General features: G+C 35.3%; 1 protein-coding gene across 6 annotated transcripts in view; it reads left to right on the top strand.

Moving 5' to 3' along the window:
- The window catches only part of pyd (zonula occludens-like protein polychaetoid), a 793,103-nt gene that overhangs the window by 230,522 nt on the left and 537,448 nt on the right, over nt 1-25,133 (top strand). The gene's annotated exons all lie outside the window — the stretch shown is intronic.

Genomic DNA, 25,133 nt, shown 5'->3' with positions numbered 1-25,133 from the left:
CGGACAAACACGCCTGCGAAACGGCATACAAAAAAAGTAAACGTCGCTTCTGAGATAGATGACACTAAGAAAGGATACACATGTGATGTTATGACTCGACCGCAACTCTGAAGTACCGTCTTTTGTATTGTAGCTCCTAGTTTCTGTGACGACATGGATTGGTGTTTTTTAAATGAATTAAAATCGTTCGCGACTTTCACTTGTTTTAGAGGCCAGTCTCCACGGTAACGAAAGTTGGGATAATTTAATAATTTAGACTTTATTCAGAGCAACTTTACCTAATTATTAAAGAATTTAGCAACTATAATACTAACTTATCATAGGATTAGAGTTTAAGCAATATTATATCGGAGCCAGCGTTGACAGCCACAAATCAGCTGATCGAGTTGGATTGCGAGCATTAGAGTGGAGATATTTATCTCTATGTGTGATCTATGAAAGTTAGGGCTGGACTTCAGAGCGTCCAACGCGTGAAGAGATATTACGATTTTTAGTAACTTACGTTACAAATAAGTTACACAAGTTTTTTTTGTACGTCAGCGTTATAAACAGGCTTTATCGTTAGTGAAAATCGCTCATAATATGCCAGTTCATAATATGCCATATTATTTTACCGGTGCCGTAAAATACAGTGCATACATTTTATCTTTCCTCGCTCGTATGTGTGCAGCTGCCATATGCACTGCCGCGTCCGCTCTACATCCGTTAGCGTGGAAAGATAAAATGTATGCACTATATTACCATGCCAACTAAAACGTCGTGGCTTCTATTATGACGGCGTAATTTGTGTGCCATGAAGGTAATATTATGAAATGATTTTCCGAGCAATAACATTTAATACATCTTGTTGTCATAGCAACCCCTTTCTTCATAGACCATGCTATGGAAATCAGTGGCTTACTATGACCTGTGGATTCCATGGTCTAGCCTCTAGCCTGCATTGAATGATGATATTTTGTTTAAAAATAATTTTTTATAAACTGCTATTTTACAAAAATAAACACTATTAAACGATCTTTGATAAAATAATGTACTATGCAACTAGTAGGTTGTTAATAAAATTATTATCGCTCTCCTGTAATTAAAGAACTCGGTTAACGTCTCATTATAAAAATACACACTCGATTTATCATGATTTTTAATTTACGTACAAATTACGTAATAAAATGGATGAGGTCCAGTTCGTAAAAGTAAGTACCTAGTCATTTTGTACATCAGCATTATCAACAGCTTTATCGATAGTGAAAATCGTACATTACCATATTACTGTACCAGAGTCGTAAAATATTACCATGCTAACGAAAACGTCATTACTTCTATTAATGACGGCATAGGTAACTTGTGCCATAAAGTTAACATTATGAAACTATTTGCCATTCAAAAATATCTACTAAGATTTATTTAAAATCATCCGTCCTCGAGTGAGGTTGACCATGGGATCCCGAATTAACAAACATAAAAGATAAAGGGAAATGAAACGAGCAAAATAATGATTCATTCGATTTGTACATTAAAGCAAACATTTACGTGTTAACATATAGATGATAGTGTAGAATTTGAAGAGAGGCCTTCAGAATTTCCATTACGATCTTCTGAACCTCATAAAAGGGAATTTGAATGGATTTAAGGATATTACATGTAAATTTTGGTAAACAACCCCTCGCTCCAAATAGTAAACCTGTAACATCCCAGTTGTAAAGCGAAATGCCATATTTTTCACTGAGGTATGGAAGACAAGGTACATATTTAGCTCGCTTGTCATCATTTATCTGCAGTGCTTGATTTGTGTCTCGTTCAAAGCAAATCTTAGGGTCTAAGACCATCGCTTTCTGGGTTCTGTTGATGGCAGTTATATCGACTCTTCTTTGAGAATCATCTTCAGACACACAATGAATCTCCTCATCTCCTCATATACATAATTGTTGTCATAGCAACTCATTTCTTCATAGACCATGATATCAAATCCATAATTACAAATATGATGCCATTTCTTTATTAATTGTTTTATGCTCGACCATGCCGAAATGTAGTAATTATACACCTGGTAGCAGACCTTTAATGCATGTCATTAAAGTACACCTACTCATTAAAGGTCAGGTCTTTCAGCCAATGACGACTCAGGTTACAACTGTTCAGCCAATGACAGGTTAGCTTTCTACCGTTATAAAACCGCAAGTATCGAATATTCTCGGATATGCAATCGAAAGAGAATTAGCGAAAAGTCACGGAGGCTGGAAATCCAATACTGTCGCAGAAGGTTATGTTCTGTTACTATAATAATTAGCGTTAATTGTAAATAATATTCAAATAAATTCAATTTGTCATCTCGTTTTTCAATGTCTAATTTAATTTCAATGTTATCTCTGTAGGTTCTTATGGCGTAGCAAGGTCAATGTGGACATCTGTTCCTCGGAAAAAATAAATACTTTCGCGTCTGCGCACATCTCACAACATACGGGACATTGGTCAAGGTCAGATACAAAGAAAATTAATAATATCAAGTTAGAAATATGGTCGAGCATAAAAAGTCGTATGAAACTCGCTTATAATGGTAATTAAGAAGCTCGTATGAAAATTATGAAACTCGCTTGCGCTCGTTTCATAAATATCCATATTCGCTTCTTAATTACCTTCATTATAGGCTCGTTGCATAATGTACTATTATAACACTGCCGCACAAAAAATAACGTATGAAACACGTTTATAATGTTACACAGTTATTGTACTCGTCAAAATTAGAAAACTGGCTTCGCTTGTTCCAAAACATTGACTCGTGCCATAAAGTATAACATAATAAACTTGTTCCATAATATACTATTGCGCTAACCCTCAAGCTAGGCACATTCTCAAATTCACACCAGCTGACTACACTATGTAAGTTTCGCTGCGTACACAGGTTTCGAACCTACTTGTCCCTAGGAAGGCCGTCTCCATGCGTTGCCAGACGGCGTTCAGGGAATGCTGTGTAATGATGACGAAATGGAGAAATGTTTACGGAATGATGTAGAATCCCAATATGGGGAAACGGGAGAATCTCGAGAAAAACTCCAAATGTAACCTTGTTCATCACAAGTGTCACTATGACATGAAAAATCCAAGACCTCACCGGGACTCGACGCCGGACCGCCTGCTTGAAGAGCTGAATGTCTGACCATTCAGCTACCGCAGAGGATTGGTTAAATAGTGACTTAGTTTACAGTACAATACTGTAGTCTGACAATATTGTAGTTAGGTACAGCGTACAGCAGTAACATTTTGAAACTATTCAACATTTTTCCTCCATTACTGTATCTTGTACAATAATGAAAATTAGTATGTGTAAAACACTGTCCTTCTGCTATGTGAAAAAATTATTTTTACTATTTAAAAAAAATTATTTACATTTTTTTTTTTTTTACAAAATACAGTTCACTGTGCAGTGATGAAGCGTTTTCCACATAACTGAAAAACTATCCAACATTCTGTGATGAAATTTTTTTGTGTCTATGCTTGTCATATCTACAATATGATGCAAGATAACTTCTCTATCTTTGATAGATTGTCTGTTAAAAAATAAATTCATTTGAAAAAATGGGCAAATATGAATATTTTCTTTTAACACAAAATAACAAAAATATTATTTATTAAGGAATGTAGTTCAAAGAGCATGATATTGTAAACACGTGTTTCAGCAATAAAATAAAAGCGAGAGAACATGAAAAAGTTAACAAGTTTATGAGTTATGAGGGAAACGCTTCATCACTGCACAGTGAACTGCCACCATTTTGAATTTTGAAAAAAAAAAAGTATATATAGGCTATATATATAAAACATTTTTTTTTAATTGTAAAAATATTTTTTTCATATAGCAGAAGGACAGTGTTTTATATATACCAATTTTCATTGTTGTACAAGATACAGTAATGGAGGAAAAAAATGTTGAATATTTCCAAAAGTTTTACTGCTGTAAGCTGTACCTAACTCCTTAATGTGTTACTTCACTAACGACAGACAAGAGTAAGGAAAAAATTTCTAGTTCCGTACGTATTTTGTTTCCTACGTCCTAGACGTATGTTATTCAGATATCTCTATGTTTAATGTACACAGGATCCCCCTATTAAAATTCTATAGGACCTAAAACGCCTAAAAGAACCATAAATTTCTACAAATGTCTAAAAACTATATTTGTGTGTGAAAAGTACCTTTTTTAGCAGTGTTCCTATATTAAAATAAAAATACCGGTACTAAAACTACAAAAATGATCAAAAAGCTATAAAAATTCTATTGAAAATGTAAAAAATTATCTTGTTGACAAACACTGGTCCGTCAAGGTCGTTCCATATTGGTCTTAGAAGGAAGGAAAGAAGATTTTACCTAATTTCCTGGAACTGAAGTTCGTTTGCAAAAGTTCATTCTAGCATAAAAGAGGCGATTGTTTAGTTTAGGCGAGAGCTTACAAATTAGTTTTCGCGTCAATGCATCCCCGTTATGCGAAATGAAACTGACGAATCACTAATCAGCAATGTCTCTTTCACTGGTAGAATTAGAGTCTTCAGTTCAATAGCATTCATTGTCAACACCAGTTCTTAGTACATAAATTCCACCTAAAATGGAATATTTACTAAAATTAAAACTATTAATTGTTAATTTTATATAAACTCCTAAAAGTCTTAAATTTGACTTTATAAAGTCCTAAATCTTTCTTTTCTAGCACCTAGAAATTCGTTCCCGAGACATGAATAACCGCTATTCATGCAGTAATAGAATGGAGCAAATATGCTGTATTAAAGCTGTTTTGTGTCTTACATTGTATAATGTGAGCTTCATTTTTGTAGGTCACTTTTGCTTTCCAGTATTTACCAATATGCAAACTTTGAATGCGTGTTGTGGAAGGTTCTCTTGTTAGACCTGTAACATAAGTAGGCCCTTTGTGCTTCACTTATTGGATATTATGTAAAGAGCTCTGTGGTCAGCTGTAAGTTTTAAATGGCCCCTACGTTAACCTGTTTAATATCTCCTGGGTTCAGCTTCTACGACCCCAGCAGGCCTACCTGCTTGCTTATAAAAGAGAACCGTCTAAAACACGAGGTCGAAACTCCACTTGAAAGTTTGTACACGTGAAGTACTGTAGAAATTAGTGATCCGAAAAAATAAAATAATAATCATAAACATCAACATCATCATCTTTCACCTTCGTAGCCATGTTTCTGCTCCATCCAACAGTCGTTTAAGAGATCTACCAGGTTCTCTGTGTGTTCTTTGTTTGTAAGAGATTATGATCTTTGGGATGCTAGTGTTATCCATTCTGGTGACATCGTGTAGCCAATTAGATTTGTAATTGTTAATCTTGTTTTCAACAAATCCAACCTTAAATTCCTCTAGAATGTTTCCGTTCCTCTTAAAATCCAAAACGGTATTGAAAAATGATGATTGAAAAATGAGTTCTATTCAGTCAATACTTAACATAAACACAATAAAACATGTTATAATAACATTTACACAGATTTTAAAAACAAACGTTTTCGCCAATTTTGATTGGCATCTTCAGGTCGTGTAGGTCGAATGGAACATGTTATAAAAAGTGAACACTTGGTATATGACGTTAAAAACCAAAGTTACAACTGTAATATCACTTAAAACAGAGAATAGAATATAGCAAAAGCCTCCACGATGTGTGTAGACTTGGTATATGACGTTAAAAACCAAAGTTACAACTGTAATATCACTTAAAAACAAAGAATAGAATATAGCAAAAAGCCTCCACGATGTGTGTAGACTTGGTATATGACGTTAAAAACCAAAGTTACAACTGTAATATCACTTAAAAAAGAGAATAGAATATAGCAAAAGCCTCCACGATGTGTGTAGACTTGGTGTATGACGTTAAAAACCAAAGTTACAACTGTAATATCACTTAAAACAGAGAATAGAATATAGCAAAAGCCTCCACGATGTGTGTAGACTTGGTATATGACGTTAAAAACCAAAGTTACAACTGTAATATCACTTAAAAACAGAGAATAGAATATAGCAAAAAGCCTCCACGATGTGTGTAGAATCACTACTATGTTGAAAGAGGCGTGTGTGAACCAAGGAAACAGCAAAACTCTTCTGTCATTGCAGATACAGTTTTCAAGATAGATTTGAAGATGCTACGAACAGGTCGGTCGTGTGGCCGTTATGGAGAGCAGGAAAAATCCTGTAAATTGTAATGATAGAATGAAAGAATATTTAGAAGCATTTAAGTATTATTTAAATCTTCTAAAACAATACTTAAAAAAAAAATGGAAGAACGTCTTGAAATCCATGAGGCCGGCGACACGACTGATCTTTACATTAAGTGGTAGCGTATATTCTGCTGATTTAAAACATTTCATTTGAAGTCATTTTAATCTTTGTCCTTTTCTTTGTGAATACAAATTTGACTACCATATAAAAGTGTAGGAACGGCTGAAATATTGTACAGGATGTAAGGGATATAAGTGCCGTCCTTTTCACAGTCGTCGGAGACGGTCTACAGAATAAAAAATGTCCATACAACATAGGGTCAAACTTAATAGTTTCCCAGAAAAAAAAATATTTATTTTGTTATTTTATTTGCGTTATGGGCTACTGCTTATATCGTTAGTAAAATTACGAAAACAATTACATCAGTAGGTATATCTAGCAAAGAGTTCATATTAGTTTAAATAGGCCTAAATATTTGTGTGTTCTATTACGTTTTCGTGAAATTAAATAAAAATGCATGCTTAAATGTGTTAATATTCTGGCGTGAGAGACGTGGCAACGTTCAGCATGCAGTACTCTGCACAGACGTAAGTACGAGTCAGCTGAGTTCAAGCTCCCTGTCCATAGCACTACTGCCGAGCGGATGGCAGTTCAGTACAGGGTATTCGATAAATAAATAAATAATAAATAAATACTCGTAACTAAGTAAATAAATTTATAAGTAGGCTTAAATCAACAAATGAATTTATAAATAAATAAGTCAATATAATCCGTAGGGTGGCAGTCCATGAAGGGACAAAGCCGTCCAGTCGGTTGTTAGCCTCATGTCCAATTGCACAGCAAAAGTGAACCATTATCCAACCAGAACGGAGTAATCGTGTAGTTAGGATGACTAGGTCTTATTCAACTTATAGGATAAATTTGCGATATTGGCCAATAACATTTCAGAACTGCCTTAAAATCAACCAATCACAGTTCTGTTTCTTGATAAGACGCTTTGTAAGGCAGCTTCTTATGAGATAAGACATCTCCTACAATATTTCAGTGTCAATCACAGAAAATCAAGAAATGCCAACAAAATTTAACTTTGAAAATTGCGTTTTCAATAATTGTAACTTCATGTAATAAATACATGTCTGTAAAAACCTTTCATGTTTTTATTCTGTTAATGTAACATTTTAGTTTATCTTACTTTTGAGGTTAAGTATTGTGCATGTCGAATAAGCGAGGCTGTTGTAAAGGAATGACGACACATTTACACTGCAGGGAAAATTACAGTGGTGGCTTCCACAAGCCAACACACATTCCTGAACACCAGCATACCAAAGTAATTGCAGTAAGTACCAGGTGGCACATGCGAACATCAAGGTGTGTTCCATTGATGTTGAAACATTGAATGAAGGACGCAACACACGTATCATAAACGGATCGAGTCGAGTTCGTCTGGATACAAGACAGGTCCATGTCGCAAGACATTTGGACAGCTTTCAAACCTGGCGATCAGGAATCCGGTGGCGCCGCAAACGAAGGTATTGGCGTGACGACGCCCGGGCTGAGAGGAAGCACGCAACAAGCAGTTTTTTATAACAGCAAACGATGATGTCACGATAATGGGGCAATGGTGAAATGACTAGGGACGCGCAATAATGGGGAAGACCCCTGCACTGCACTTGTCACAAAATGTGACCAACAGCTACAAGTTGTGAACTTCACGGAATTCTCACTAAAGCGTTCAGACTTCGAACTGCAGTAGATCTTGTGATAATCGGTTATTTAAGGGCACTGGGTTGTTGGAGAACTACTTCGAATGCTAATGAAGGTATACTTTTTTTTTTTTCATGGAGTGCAGTTTCATAGAGAGGACTTTGCCGACAGACCTTCTACTGCCCCCTACTAATTGATTGTCATAAATAAATGTCTTCCTTACTGTGATGGAAATATTGTCTTCTCTTGTTAGTAACCAATCACAACCCTCGTTCAGAAGAATTGACAGGTGCCCGTCAAATCCACGTGGAGGCAGATTTGCCGCATCTTTTCCCAATTTCAAGAATCCCGTCAGTTTCACTGCATAATTTCGAAGGTCACCAGGATTGTGGCAACTGTGCAATGTTGGGACGAAGGGACAGGATGGAACTGTCAGAGTTGTTTGTGTAGGAAGTCATAAATCTGTAAGTGGGTGTTCAAAGGAGCCACCGAACTGCACTCCTTGAAATAAAATAAGGTATACAGTCACACGTCGCTACTTTTACAGCGCTACTTTTATACTGCAGCTGCAAAAGTTGCGTGTCGTGTTCACACGTAAGCCAAAAGTAGCGCGCTGCACGCTACTTTTCGTGCTGCGCAACCCGAGTGCTGCAAAAGTTGCAAGTGGAGGTTGCGAGTCTGTTCACGCAAGGCGCTACTCTTGCAGCCGCAGTCATGCTGCAGGTTTCCATCTCCGTGTTGACTTCTCAATATACATTTTGTGGTTATGTTCGCATTATTAACAAACTCATGCGAAAGCTTCCTTATTTATTATTTGCTTTTCTGTCGTATCTATTCAGAAATTGACATTATTTTTACTATAAAGCTTTTAAAAACGCCTATGTACTTAAATGATAACCAACAGTATATTCACGTAATCAATGTTGGCAACCCTCCTGTTTGGAACTACGCTACGGAAAATTTAAAAAATGAATTATATCGTCACCATTTATGCTCAGACTGTGTTGTGTATTTAATAACTGTTACAAATAATTTATTTTCATCACATTTAACATTAAAATATATCCAAACAATAAAAGTATCATTGGCACATTTGGGTGGTAACACTGGTTGCAACCGCAGCAAAAGTTTCAACAAAACCGATATCAAAAATGCTGCGGATGCAACCCTGAGAACCCTGTTCACACATCGCTACTTTTAAGTTGCGTGCAGCATGGGAAAGTAGCGGGCAGCAGGTTCGGCAGCCGCTACTTTTCGGGTTGCATTGTTGTTCACACATCGCAGTACGAGAGTTGCGCAGTTTTTTGTACTGCAGCGCTGCAAAAGTAGCGACGTGTGACCGTACCTTAACTTAGGAAATGTAAACCTCCATAGTTTTATTGAACATTCAGTTTCGACATTTTTACAATTTTAATCCTATTTCTTTCATTTCTTAACTGTTAGATACATTAAGTATAAGATGTGTACTAATTTTCGGCTCAATTGGACTGACAATTTCGATGTTACTTTTTTAATTATGCAAATTAGTGACATAATCAAAATGTTCCAAGTGTATTAAGTTTAAGTACAAAAAGTTAATATATTTTACATCCATAAATTTTCTAGACATCACAATAACAAACGTAGACAACAAACACACATTCAAAGTATATAGAAAACCAACAACAACACACATACACAACACATCCAACCGCCCCACACAACACAAACAAGCTGCATTCCGAACAATGGTACACAGACTACTCAACATACCAATGAACCAACAGGATTACAACGAAGAGCTAAACACAAACAAATACATAGCACAAGAAAACGGATACAACCCAACATAATAGACAACATAATACGTAAGACAAAACAAAACCACAAAAACCAGAAGAATACAACACAAACACAAGAACACAAAAAATACATCACACTAACATATGAAACCAAAAACATACATAAAATTGCAACCTCATTCAAGAAATTAAACTACAACATCGCATACAGAACAAATAACACTCTGCAAAAACATCTCAACACACAAACAAACAAATACAACCACACAGACATACACAAACTCAAATGTAATACCTGCAACAACTTCTACATAGGACAGACAGGCAGATCATTTCAAATACGTTACAAAGAATACATCACAGCCATAACAAAATTACAAAACACCTCCACATATGCAGAACACATCACAAATGCCAACCACACCTACAGAGACATCAACACAGACATGGAAATACTACACATCCAACCAAAAAGCCAGAAACTCAACACACTAGAACAGTATGAAATATACATACACACGAAAACACATCCCAACGATATTCTCAACACACAACTCAATTTCAAAACACATACACTCTTTGACTCTACACTACGAACGCACCCACACAGGAAACAAGAGGCGCCAAGACCAACAACGACCAGTTCTGAAGATGACCCAAAATAGGTCGAAACATGTTAACAAGGTGCGTTAAAATTTAACACAAAGTTCTCATCGTACATATTTCGAAGTAATATATTTTATACGAACCCTAATTCGCAGGCAATATTTTAACGCTAATAAATTAATGATATCTGGGTTAATTTAGGGACAATAAATTTTCGAAATTTAGATACCTAGGCCTTTTTTTTTTTTTTTTTTTTTTTTTTTTTTTTTTTTTTTTTTTTTTTTCAGTTTTGACTTGCATAATAATTTTTTAGCGCTTAGCTTAATGTATAAGATACTTAAGATTTCTTAACATCAGATTTCAGAAAATATATTCATGAACATATATGAAATGTTTAATTAAATTTGGTGAAAACTGTATGTGCATATCTAAAAATGTAGTTTAGAGAAAAACGCAAATTTTTGTGGATGCAATACTAACGCCTTGAACAGGCCTAGGCCTATAAAAAATCGCTTGTATGCCTCAAAGAAGATGTAGAGCAAAAAACCTGAACTTTCTAAGTGCCAAAGGAACATAAAAAAAAAGCGAAAATTGATTTTTTGACAGTTTTTTGTAAAATCTCAGTCCTACTGTCTCTTAATACTACTAAAGATAATTAAATGAAACTTTGCCACAATATGAAGAAATTTAAGAACAATTTAATTCACATAGTAGGCAACATTTATTTCACAGGTTTATTTATGAAGCACTATTTTCAGCGCCTGAATTCTGACATTTTTCTTTGTTTGCAATCGTTTCACTTTTCTCATGAACTATTTGAGATTATTATCTTAATGTAACTTTCAGAGTACATTTTTGAGGATAAAATGTAACATTTTCTAGCTAACATTATGAATCAATCCTTTTTATTGTTCATTTTTAAGTTATTATTTTTATTAGAGCCCCTTGAATATGGAACGATTTTTCCTATCCTTGACTACATGGCAAGGTACTTTTCTCATGTCCATTGCAATTCTCAAACAACTGATTTCAGACATAAAAGGGTTCCATTATAAATATCTCAATATCGATAAATTTATTGATACGCCCTTCTGGCATGATGCCCTAGATATGTAATACCGTCGGCTGTAGGCCCTATATTCAAATATTCGTGAAAATCTTATGTATAGCATTTGAAATGTATCTTCTTCTTCTTTTTTTTCAAAATAAGAATCTCTAGAACGAAACCTTTATCCTTTAGACTTCAACTCTCGTCCCCTAACTCTGATGTTAGAATACATTCCTGAGCTGAACGCTACTATAGAATCGCCGACCCAAGAGAAATATGCACTTTGATGCTATTGTCACCCTGAGTGTGGAATCTCTTTCTTACACCCCAGCAGAGGAGGAAAACACGCAAGGGCTAGTGAGTCATGGATGGCATTCGCCTTCTGGCGTAGTACCAGAGCCCACCTGCTCCAAAAGTGGAAGGAATTTCTGGGCCGCAGTACGTAAAAGTGGCCGTACAGTTATCTCAATACACAGTTCAACAACTAACAACGTTGTGTTAGGGCACCTCTTCTTCCTTACATTTAATTCTTTAATAACAACTCTACAGTGAATCTGTTTGCTGATGACTAGAGCCCGGATGTTTAGGCATTTATTTTAGTTAAAATAGGCAGGCATATAGGCACTAAAATAATAAAAATAGGCAGTGAAATAGGCATTTATTATTCATGGAAATAGACAAAAAATAGACAAAAAATAGACAAATACTTAATAAACTATCCCATACGGTACTCACTTTCCTTGGTTACATGTCACAACAAGATGCTTTTTCAACCTATCAACTGTCATAGTGAGCCGCCTTCCTTTTCTCATGTAACAAACTACAACCCTAATATGCCAAAGGGTCGAAGTCGAAAGAGAATTGGGAGGACAAATTTAAAAGGTACGCAAAACGCGTCCTTGCAAGGGGTTGGGGGCTGTACAAAACTAAATATGTGAGCTCCAAGCCTGTTGGCCACTAGTCTCACTCCGGGTTACGCTGCTCCACTGAAGGAGCTCTAGAAAATTTTGAAGGGGAAGCCGAAATTGGACGTAACCTCTTAGGTACCACATACGCGAGGGGGACAGAGATTTGATCAAGTGATCACGGGACGGGGCGAGGAGGAGATGGCTGGTGTTTGCCGGTAGGATGGCAAGACTCTGTCATCTGTTGTTCGATGACAAGGCATGTGAAGGCCGTCGGAAGAAGCGCCGTGAAATCTAAATCTGCAATTTGAGCGGTCCCTGTCCTTTCAAATTGCGACTAATTGAGAGACCTCGTACATTTAATAGACAATTTGTAGGTTCTGAACTAGGGCATACATCGTTTATAATAAGGGTGGAATATGTATGGGGAAGGGCATATAGGTCCGTGACCCATTTCTTATAGGGCTCATCCCGACATTTGTCTTACGCCTTAGGAAGACCACGAAATACCTTAGGCAGGATGAGTTGTCTCATATATAAGAGACTAGCCAATTTGGCTATTATGTAGGAGGTGATTGTTGTCATGAGCCATGTTGAATCGTCTCAATTTAGAGACCAGCCATTTGGCTTTATGGTGACTCAATTACGAAATGAGGGGAGAGATGTAATTATTAATTAATTTAGAGTAATTAGGGGGATTCATGGGGATATGGGTGCAGGTCCGTGGCCCATTTCTTTTAGGGCTCATCCCGATATTTGTCTTAGCGCCTTAGGAAAACCACGGAAAAACCTTAGGCCAAAGGGTAAAATAGGGTTACAATATATGGATAACAATAACAACAACTTCCTTTTCTTATTTTGTTTCGTGACTCTAATAGCTTCTTCTTCCTCTTCGTAAATCCATTATAGAATAAAGTTTCCTAATTCCGTGATATGTTTTTTGTTACTGAATGTCACGGGGGTGGGTATCTTGCTAGGAAGTTCACCGATGTCTCAAAAGTAGGCAAAAGATGCACTCTTTCGAGAAAGATGTCTGGCGCTATGGTCGAATGGCAAAGCTTTGACTGACATTCAATTTTAAAAAAGTATCACGGGATTAGGGGTATCACGGAAATAGGCAACTTTACGCTATTCTTTGCTCTTGAAAGAAAAAAGAAACCCGAAGAACTTTTTCTGTGTGGAACTCCCTTACATTACTAAGTAGAGGTTTTACGAATTTACTCACAAGAGTTTCTGACAAGTTTTTGATGGTTATTATTCCTAACATACTTCAATATGCCATACTAGTACAAAATAAATAGAACAACGTTTTTTTTTTATAGTTTAGGGCAGACATACGGTTAAACATAGTACCGTATTTGCTCGCGTAATTTGCGCACTTTTTAATCTATTCTGGCTGTTTGAAAAATTGGGGTGCGTAAAATATGCGAATTTTTAAAATTACACTTCTTGATCTGGGTTTTATTCAAGTAGGCTATATAGTAATTAAGAATACAGTACTTTTGTCATCTAAGACTACTGATAATCTTGAATTATAAATAATAATTAAATGGGTATATGACAGTCATAAAGAATGCAAAGTAGGCCTACATAGCAGACGTAGCATTCTCAATAGGAAGTCTTTAATTGAGCATATTGTACGAGTTTATAGATCTATAGGTGGTTGATCGATGGATTCTTTATGTTGCGGTGACAACTGCACGATACCTGTTGAACAGTAAAACTTGTCGCAGTCACTGCCCTTAGGGGTAATTTACAAGAACAAGCATCAGTGCCGAAGTAACGTTATTTAGGGTTTCTTTGTGAAGCAGGTAGTTAAGTTGGGTACTGGTCAATGAACAATGCCGTGGAATGCAAGTAGCCTATTGGCAATGGAATTTAGGGAAGGAAAATTCATACGACACTGAAAAAAAAATTGTACATAAAATGTGTGCAGAAAATACACGGAGCAAAATTAAAGTTCATAATAATTCTTAAAAATTACGGTATATTTGGTGTTGCCATCTACAATTTCATACGGAATGCGCGCTGGTTCGAATCCTCATGGGGGAAGAAATTTTCTCATGAAATTTCGGCCAGTGTACGGGACCGGTGCCCACCCAGCATCGTGATGCACTTGGGGTGTTACGATAGGTAGTAAAATCCGGTTGCGCAAACCAGCTATAACGGCTGGGGGGCTCATCGTGCTAACCACACGATACCTCCATTCTGGTTGGATGATCGTTCACCTCTGCTTCGGCATGTGGACGTGAGGCCAGCAGCCGGCTGGTCGGTCTTGGCCGTTCGTGGACTGTAGCGCCACGGATTATTATCTACTATTTCAGCGAAAGCATTGTTAGAATGGTCTTATGAGCAGGCATTATAAGTAGCCATCGGATATCGGATGCATTCAAGCAGGCAGTGATACAGGGTATATAATTAATTTCGGGGATTATTATTTGAGATATTTTAAACGAAGTTTAAGAAAGGTTTTGCTCGTTTTTAATTGCTTTTCGAGATAAAAATTCTTTTATATGACATTTCATAGCGTGTTCTGGGAAAGCCATTGATTTAATTTCCAAATTGTTCAGTCAGTTTAAGGGAGCAGTGTGTTATGATAATAAAAGATTGAACGAATTTTAGTTTTTTCCTTTAAATATGCAGAAATTTGAGCTGAACAAATGTAACTTTTCATTCTGCAAGGGAATTTTACAATGTTACATTTGTTCGCATCAAATTTTTTTCACATTTGAAGGAGAAAACTAAAATTCTTTCAATAATTTTTATCATAATACACTGCTCTTTTAAATTGACTGAGGATATCGGGAATTAAACCAAACACTTCCCTGAACACGCTATATAATGTTTCATATAAAACAGTTTTTATCTCGAAAAGGAAGCAAAAACAATCAAAATTGTATTATACTTTTTTGTTTTAAATATCTCTAAGAGTAACCCCATGAAATTAATGACATTACTTACTTTCAAAAAGGGAGTAGCTTCATTATTTGTTTATATTTTAGCCCTCTAATTTTATTGTAATAAATGAGCGAGTGATAAAATGAAACTCTTAGGTACCTAGGACATACCCTGAAAAAGGACAGAAGCTCAGTTAAAATTTGAATTTTTTTGGAATGCTATGTTGTTTTGCACAACTTTTCGCAGGGAGCTTTTCAATTCTGTTGCTAGAAATCGAACTCAGACTACTGAGTAACGGAGTCACGGTTTTCCCAAACATATTTCATGTATTCAATTACAAACTCCATTACGTATCTCTTGTCTCCATGGAGACTGAGTACCGGTATGTTAGAAAGTTCATTCAGACCGTAAACAAATTGCAAGTCCTTGTTTTGAGCTTTGCTAATAGCTGACTTCATTTGCTTTGCTTCTTAATGAGAGACTTATCTGTCATCGATGACATGTACACTGAACCCGGTGACTGTATATGCAGAGGGGTGAACGAATTCGCAAGGTCTATACAAACATACTCCTTTACATAGTGTTTAGTAGACAAACAGTACTAGTAAATACTTACTTTTTCTTGTTACAAGTGTTAATATAGTCCATACAACGAAATACCCGCTCTTAACATAAACAAATAATATGTATTTCTCCGCGCACGTGTTCGTTTAACTCTACTCCAACATGTTAGGTTGCAACTTACTGATTTCTAATGCATGTTTCGTATTTATACGCTTCTGTTCACGATATGGAATACGATAAAAAAAATTGACATCACAAAGGGTGCTATTCATAGACATTTCGCAGCACGCGCTACGAGCGTACTAAGCTAGCCCCGGCTATCCACTGGTTACTAGTACAGAATTCAAATCCTATCCTATCGCTAACACTGGTTTATGAATATGAAAAACGCTGATCATCCACCGGAAACCCACGCTAAAAATGTCTATGAATACGGCCTATATTTAACAAAGTATCTGGACTATTTATAGATTTTTACAATTGCCAATTTATTCGACAAACACAATATTATTCACCACCGTTAGAGATCACAGAATTTCGCATTAATTTCGTAAAAAAAATCGTAATAAAATATTGTATTTCGCGTTTTATCCCTAATTAGTTGTAAGATTATCACTAGAAGTTTTGATTTATCTAGTCGACTATTACACAATTAGTTGACTATTAGGCTACGCAATCAGAAGAAAGTATATAAAGATTAGAAAAAATGAAGTACTCTAATACAATAAAATATTACTAATTGACTTATAAAAATACTAAACTGTCTTGAAAATGTATTATTGTATCATCTCATCATTACAAATATTCCGCTAGATGACAGTAATGTGTTATGATTAGTTGTTCTCTTGTTACCAGTTGTGCAAACTATACAGTCTTCATTGAACTCTATGAACGATTACTAGTCTATAATCTCATACAGCAGAAGCTATAACATAACCTAAATACAGTAATATAAACAGGATAAGTGATAGAAAAGTTTTTATTAAGGATGATGAGATAAACGTGAATTATTTTAAAAGGTGTAATTCTATGGACCGGAGGATAAAGGTCTTGGGTAAAAATTTTATACTTTTCAGGAGAGCAGTAGAAAGATTGAAATTGGTGTCATAGAGTTTTTTAATTAAGAGGTTTTTCCTAGATATTATTTGTTTATACAGTATTTCTTCTAAAATAGGTAATGTTGCTCATTCAACAATTTTCTTGATTATTTCCAAAAATAGCCGCACTTAAGCCCTTTTAAGACTAGAATCCAATCTGAATAGAAGGGACTATTTAAAAATAAGACCTTTTTCATGTCAAAATAAATTAGAAATGTAAATTATTAGGAATGCAAAATGGGTTTTAAACAATTATAGGACTGTTTACCTGATGCTTAAAGTTTTAAAAGGAAAGGGCATCAGTATGTGATAAAATGGCTAAAATACAAGTTAGACCGTTTTAATAGGGAAGCATGGAAAGTAAACATGTGATGGTTTGTAAGGAATAAAGTATTAAATATTCTTAAGTCCTTTATTCTGTGTGTGCTCGATTCAAAAAGTACTTAGGACATTTGGTAATGCTCTATAAATCCAGTCAGGAGTCTTATTTGACTTTAACCGTTTTACCAGATTGTAGAGAATTGTTTCCGCTTCCAGAATATATAAAAAATCTCATTTTCACAAAAAATTGACTGAAGACGTTTTTCGTCCCGGCCACAGAATTATTATTGAAAGTACAATGTTGGCAAACAAAGAAAAAAAGAAAAAAAAAACAAATGCTAGGGATGTGATAAAAACAAATGCTATGGGGGTGATAAAAATTGTTGGATAAGCAGCCATGATTGGTTGAAACACGTCGTTCCGTACCTTTTTGTTGTCCAAAAGTAGTATGACGTAGTAAAATTGTAATAGGCTTAGTCGCAATAATGTTGTATAAATTGGAAAGAGATTTTTATGTGAAAAATAGTGCTGTATTAACGCAAGTAGGCGTCAAAATAATTAAGAAAAAAAGGTTTCATTGACGCTTGTCTTTTAGGAGTTATACTTTTTTTTAAGATGCACATGCTCTTTATTTTTGAAACAATGTTTAGACACTATGTCTCGTTTCTTCCAATCTACTCGCACATTATAAAATTTACACATTAAAATATTAGTCTCAGATAGGCTACATAAAGACCCTCACTAGCAAATTCTTTAACTCTGGAATGAAGTGTAACTGTCGACGTTCGACCCATCTTTACAGCTGAATATTGAAAAAAGTTACTAAAATAGCAACAATAACACCAGCAAACAAAAACAACATTTAGATTTTCCCCTCTGCCAAGTGTCATTGATCACCGTGTTTGGATGTAGGCGTTATCTCTTAATCACAGTTGGAATGTGTGTTTTTCCAATTCTAAATTTCAGCTTGTAAGAAGAGAGGATGTTATGTTCACAAGTTAAAGGTGTTTTGTTTCAAAGGTGCATCAAATTTTTTAAACGTAATGAAATGTTAATTATCAATAAATTTGTTTTTTTTTTTTTCGCCGAAATAATTTAGTTCGCTTTGAAACATATATTGCGAAAATTCGCGATACAATATTGTCATTTTCGCTATTGTTAAAGGCGAATTCGCAAATAAAAACAACTTTCTTTTTAATAAAAGATTTTTCGCTCCTACCCCTAATGCGAAAATCTATTGCCTCTAACCATCGTATTTGTTGCCATAAAAACCTTCGTTTGTCATTAAACGGATCACTTTATATGATGCATTGTCGTGTATTACTCGTATTTTAAGAAAGAAGAATGATACACCACTGAGAATTGTGGAATAACAATTCGCACAACCAACATAAAAAGTAAGAAGTCTTTCTTCCCTTCCTCCCTGAATACTTCGGTGGGCGTTTACGTTAAGGGCGATTTTTATTTTTTATTTTATTTTATTTTTTTTGGATAGACTACCTATATTATTACTAGGGAGCGGATTTTTATGTGCTAAAAATTTAAATATATTTATTTTTTATGTGCTAAAAAGTACGAAAATATTTACTAAAAATAAAAAAAATATATGTTTTTTAAATATGACAAAAATACCTTACTTAGCTTGGAAAAAAAAGTTACTAGGTACTCACCAACCACACTTGAGTGCTAGTAGTTGGCCGAGAATTGCAGTGAACAACAAAGGTCATCTCCAAATTCTCCATCACAAATGCATGCCGATTTTCTCTGAACAACGACTTATACTGTGAAAACGATCTTTCCACATCACAGGTCGTCAGACGTGCATATTTAAAGAGAGGAATGTCACAAACACATACGCCGTCAATTTTACCTACAGGCTCACCCTCCAATACTTGAACAACTTTACACATTTTTTTATATCCACTGTTTTTCCCAAACATATTCTGGAATTTGTCTCTTAGTACTTGTACTTCTGAACCTGGTAGCGAGTCTAGTTTAATTTTCACGGCACGCACCTCTCTGTTTCAGACAACAGGCTTTTGGATGTTTCGAGTTTTTTTTATGGTGTCACACAAAAAGCTTAGATTTGCTAATAGGAAAGCCAAATCGTTTTTTAAACAACCATCTTTCAGTATGTATTGAAGGATATCCATTGACGAAGCCGATAACAGGGAATCACAACAAGACGTATTGCCTTACTTGATGGACATGAGCGAGAGGCGAGAGATTTGTTTAAATTAAATAATGTTCATACCCGAGCTCTTATCTGTTGTGTTTCACAAACAAAGTGTGGGATGAAATCATCTTCAGCAGCAATAAACATTCCTAATTATGTGTTGCAAGATCTCTCCTCCTTGTCCATGTTAATTTATTCTCTAATAACACTGATATGCTGCCCAGCAGTTCTCAGAACTTGAGGCGATACTATTACAAAAATGGATCATGGATACACCACACAGCGCTTAGAAACACGAAGAAATCAAGAATTCTTAAAAAGATAACGTACTTATGAGTTACATAATTGATTTAGTTTTAAAATGTTTAAAAGTTCATGTAAAAAATTATTTAAGTAAAAAAACTCCAAGATTTATGTGTTTATAATAGATTTCCTGAAAATATGTATTTACATAATTTTTTTGTGAAAATATGTGTTTTTATGTAAAATAAAATTCGGGTTTTAAACTTGAAACTTTATGTTCGGAATTTTTAACTTTGTTAATTGTGATTTATCACACGCAAAAATAATATTTAATTACATAGGAATCCGCTCCTTAATTATTACTGCGGCTTTTACTCCTGCCTTGAAACAAGTCATTTTCTAGAAACTTCTTTCACCAAATCCGTCACAGCACCTGGCACGATTCTGAAAAACAGAATCCGCCACTGAGTTTCATCCTAACGTAATTGAATTCAAATCCCTAGTATCGATTTCGTATCGCTCTGTCATCGCCGCCTGATTCCCAGAGTCTCCCACTCAACCTTTCTCTTATTAACAGCGTCAACAATCATGGCCGCTCCCGATAATGCCGCTGTTTACAAACAATTTCGCCTCTACCCGCCACTGTGTCAGTGGGTCACGCATGTGTGTTAACTTGCGTTTCTAACGCGATGGTGTCCGTGCCTGGTCCGCGAGAGGTAGCAGTCAACCTATCGTTTACATTTATTCTTCTGTGATGTACCATGAAAATACAGTAGAACTTGGTTATAACGACATTCAAGAGACCTTGAAAATTATGTTGTTATAAACGAGTGTCGTAGTAACCGAGATTCATATTATCAGTTTAGTGAGGTGGAAAATGAAAAAATAATAAGCATAATTAGACTTATTTTAGATTTATGTATTCACTTTTAAGCATATCATGAACACAATAAAATACATGTAAAATTATAAATACAGTATTCTGTATTAAAACAGTTTGTTCATTACTCACCAAACTTATTTACTGAGGAGTGAAGTAATCATTCATTTTACTCTGTTGTCTCCTACTTGTCCAATATACACTTTCTAAATAAAATTCTATGTTCATTATTTCAGTTGCAATTTCACTGCTCCTTCTCCTAGCTTCATACTCCTTCCTCTAGCTTCATAGAAACGTTCAAATTCTAATGACTTCTAAAGTGTCACTTACTTCTTTTAGTGGCCATACTGCGTTAAAATGCGTGCACTTAGTGAAAACTTCCTGTCGAAACTGACCGCATGCTGGTACCTTTAATACCGCATGAATTCGGGCAGGTTACAATGGGATAGGGAATCTGCCAGCATTCCAGAGGTCTATGATAGAAGGTGACAGTAAAGGATTTGCCAGATTTCAGCAAAATACTTTGGTTCTTAGAAAATCTTATTCCAAACTGAGGTTAAAAATGACGTTATATGCGAGGTAGACGCATATACGTTTGTCGTATTAAGCAAGTAGAAAAGCGTATGTCTTATGGGGAATTAGTTGGGACCACAGAATATTAGACGTTATAGGCGAGGTGTCGTACAAAACGAGGTCGCTATAACCAAGTTCTACTGTACCTTAAAATTATAAAGAAGAATATTGTTTTGAGTCATTTGAATATTACAGTACGCAATGTTGATATTATATGATGAGGAGAAATGTAAAATTCTTCAGCATAATGTAGTTTTGGTTAACCTACATCGATTTAACATGATACCTACAGCAAGGCCTATGTCCGAAGTTTTAACGATTGGGGAATTATTGATGGGTGAACTTTTAACCCATTAGTGCTCACTATTTCAAAACTGGAACGTGAAAAAATTACTGTGATTTAAGCATACATTCTCATTTCTGAATATGCGTCAAAGATAAGGTCTATGTCCGAAGTTTTAACGATTGGAGAGTTATTGATGGGTGAACTTTTAACCCATTAGTGCTCACTATTTCAAAACTGGAACGTGAAAAAATTACTGTGATTTAAGCATACATTCTCATTTCTGAATATGCATTAAAGATAAGGCCTATGTCCGAAGTTTTAACGATTGGGGAATTATTGATGGGTGAACTTTTAACCCATTAGTGCTCACTATTTCAAAACTGGAACGTGAAAAAATTACTGTGATTTAAGCATACATTCTCATTTCTGAATATGCATTAAAGATAAGGCCTATGTCCGAAGTTTTAACGACTGGGGAATTATTGATGGGTGAACTTTTAACCCATTAGTGCTCACTATTTCAAAACTGGAACGTGAAAAAATTACTGTGATTTAAGCATACATTCTCATTTCTGAATATGCGTCAAAGATAAGGCCTATGTCCGAAGTTTTAACGATTGGGGAGTTATTGATGGGTGAACTTGTAACCCATTAGTGCTCACTATTTCAAAACTGGAACGTGAAAAAATTACTGTGATTTAAGCATACATTCTCATTTCTGAATATGCATTAAAGATAAGGCCTATGTCCGAAGTTTTAACGATTGGGGAATTATTGATGGGTGAACTTTTAACCCATTAGTGCTCACTATTTCAAAACTGGAACGTGAAAAAATTACTGTGATTTAAGCATACATTCTCATTTCTGAATATGCGTCAAAGATAAGGCCTATGTCCGAAGTTTTAACGATTGGGGAGTTATTGATGGGTGAACTTGTAACCCATTAGTGCTCACTATTTCAAAACTGGAACGTGAAAAAATTACTGTGATTTAAGCATACATTCTCATTTCTGAATATGCGTTAAAAATAAGGCCTGTGTCCGAAGTTTTAACGATTGGGGAGTTATTGATGGGTGAACTTTTAACCCATTAGTGCTCACTATTTCAAAACTGGAACGTGAAAAAATTACTGTGATTTAAGCATACATTCTCATTTCTGAATATGCGTCAAAGATAAGGCCTATGTCCGAAGTTTTAACGATTTGGGAGTTATTGATTGGTGAACTTCCCATTAGTGCTCACTATTTCAAAACTGGAACGTGAAAAAATTATTGTGATTTAAGCATACATTCTCATTTCTGAATATGCATTAAAGATAAGGCCTACGTCCGAAGTTTTAACGATTGGGGAGTTATTGATGGATGAACTTTTAACCCATTAGTGCTCACTATTTCAAAACTGGAACGTGAAAAAATTACTGTGATTTAAGCATACATTCTCATTTCTGAATATGCGTCAAAGATAAGGCCTGTGTCCGAAGTTTTAACGATTGGGGAGTTATTGATGGGTGAACTTTTAACCCATTAGTGCTCACTATTTCAAAACTGGAACGTGAAAAAATTATTGTGATTTAAGCATACATTCTCATTTCTGAATATGCGTCAAAGATAAGGCCTGTGTCCGAAGTTTGAACGATTGGGGAGTTATTGATGGGTGAACTTTTAACCCATTAGTGCTCACTATTTCAAAACTGGAACGTGAAAAAATTATTGTGATTTAAGCATACATTCTCATTTCTGAATATGCGTCAAAGATAAGGCCTGTGTCCGAAGTTTTAACGATTTGGGAGTTATTGATTGGTGAACTTCCCATTAGTGCTCACTATTTCAAAACTGGAACGTGAAAAAATTATTGTGATTTAAGCATACATTCTCATTTCTGAATATGCATTAAAGATAAGGCCTACGTCCGAAGTTTTAACGATTGGGGAGTTATTGATGGATGAACTTTTAACCCATTAGTGTTCACTATTTCAAAACTGGAACGTGAAAAAATTACTGTGATTTAAGCATACATTCTCATTTCTGAATATGCGTCAAAGATAAGGCCTGTGTCCGAAGTTTGAACGATTGGGGAGTTATTGATGGGTGACCTTTTAACCCATTAGTGCTCACTATTTCAAAACTGGAACGTGAAAAAATTATTGTGATTTAAGCATACATTCTCATTTCTGAATATGCATTAAAGATAAGGCCTACGTCCGAAGTTTTAACGATTGGGGAGTTATTGATGGATGAACTTTTAACCCATTAGTGCTCACTATTTCAAAACTGGAACGTGAAAAAATTATTGTGATTTAAGCATACATTCTCATTTCTGAATATGCGTCAAAGATAAGGCCTGTGTCCGAAGTTTTAACGATTGGGGAGTTATTGATGGGTGAACTTTTAACCCATTAGTGCTCACTATTTCAAAACTGGAACGTGAAAAAATTATTGTGATTTAAGCATACATTCTCATTTCTGAATATGCGTCAAAGATAAGGCCTGTGTCCGAAGTTTGAACGATTGGGGAGTTATTGATGGGTGAACTTTTAACCCATTAGTGCTCACTATTTCAAAACTGGAACGTGAAAAAATTATTGTGATTTAAGCATACATTCTCATTTCTGAATATGCATTAAAGATAAGGCCTACGTCCGAAGTTTTAACGATTGGGGAGTTATTGATGGATGAACTTTTAACCCATTAGTGCTCACTATTTCAAAACTGGAACGTGAAAAAATTACTGTGATTTAAGCATACATTCTCATTTCTGAATATGCGTCAAAGATAATGCCTGTGTCCGAAGTTTTAACGATTGGGGAGTTATTAATGGGTGAACTTTTAACCCATTAGTGCTCACTATTTCAAAACTGGAACGTGAAAAAATTACTGTGATTTAAGCATACATTCTCATTTCTGAATATGCGTTAAAGATAATTTTTAATCTGTTGTATATTATTACTTCCTGGAGGTAATTTTTTGCGCGCGAGTCGTAAATACAGTACAGTATATATATATATATATATATATATATATATATATATATATATACACACACACACACAAGGAAAACGAAACTAAAGATAGGATCTACTTGAGTTGATCTCCGCACTAAGGCAAGACCGACCTGAAAAACGGGGCCTTGCAAGGAAAATTTGGGCTGAGAGGTTCGCCTATGTGAGCTCCAAGCCTATTGCCCACTTGTCTCACTCTTACTTTCCCCGTTTCGTATGAAGAAAGATTAGATGCTTTTAGGTACCCTTCTGACGAGGCCACTTTAGCAGGGCCACTAGTGGCTCGTTAGTGGCGCTGCGAACGCACATTTGGAGCACTTCTTAATACACTAAAATTTTTGTAGAGAATTGTTCAGTCTTTCAGTGAACATAGACACACAGGGAGGTACACTTTTGGCGACTTTGCTCGTAGGGAAAAAGAATATTTGAAAATAGAAGAAGAGTCTGGGCCCATCCATTGGTCTTTGAAAGACGGTATCGAGGACTATTTCACGCTGTAAATGGGGGAAGTTACTTTCTGGACGGCTCTCGTAATTGCGCTCGATTAGCGAACATTTGTATAAGCATTTGTTTTGACATTATTAACATGGTGGAAGAGAAAAAAAAACTTACCTGCCCCCATGAGAATGTTTGCTTGTGAGATATAGAATGTTACATGTACAGAAGAAAATAATTAAAATATATCTTCATAAACCTATTGATTTTCCATCTCAAAAATTGTTTTTAGACTTTAATGTTCTTGAAATAAGACAAATTTATTATATTGTTTTAATAAAATTCATACATAAAAATCGAAATAATTTTGAATTGTATTCTCATAGTTATGAAACAAAAGGTATGAATTCT

The sequence above is a fragment of the Periplaneta americana genome, chromosome 8, assembly GCF_040183065.1.
Source record: "Periplaneta americana isolate PAMFEO1 chromosome 8, P.americana_PAMFEO1_priV1, whole genome shotgun sequence".
In the NCBI taxonomy this organism is placed as follows: domain Eukaryota; kingdom Metazoa; phylum Arthropoda; class Insecta; order Blattodea; family Blattidae; genus Periplaneta; species Periplaneta americana.
The sequence above is the reverse complement of the archived record's forward strand: the minus strand, read 5'-3'. Positions and strand labels throughout refer to the sequence as shown.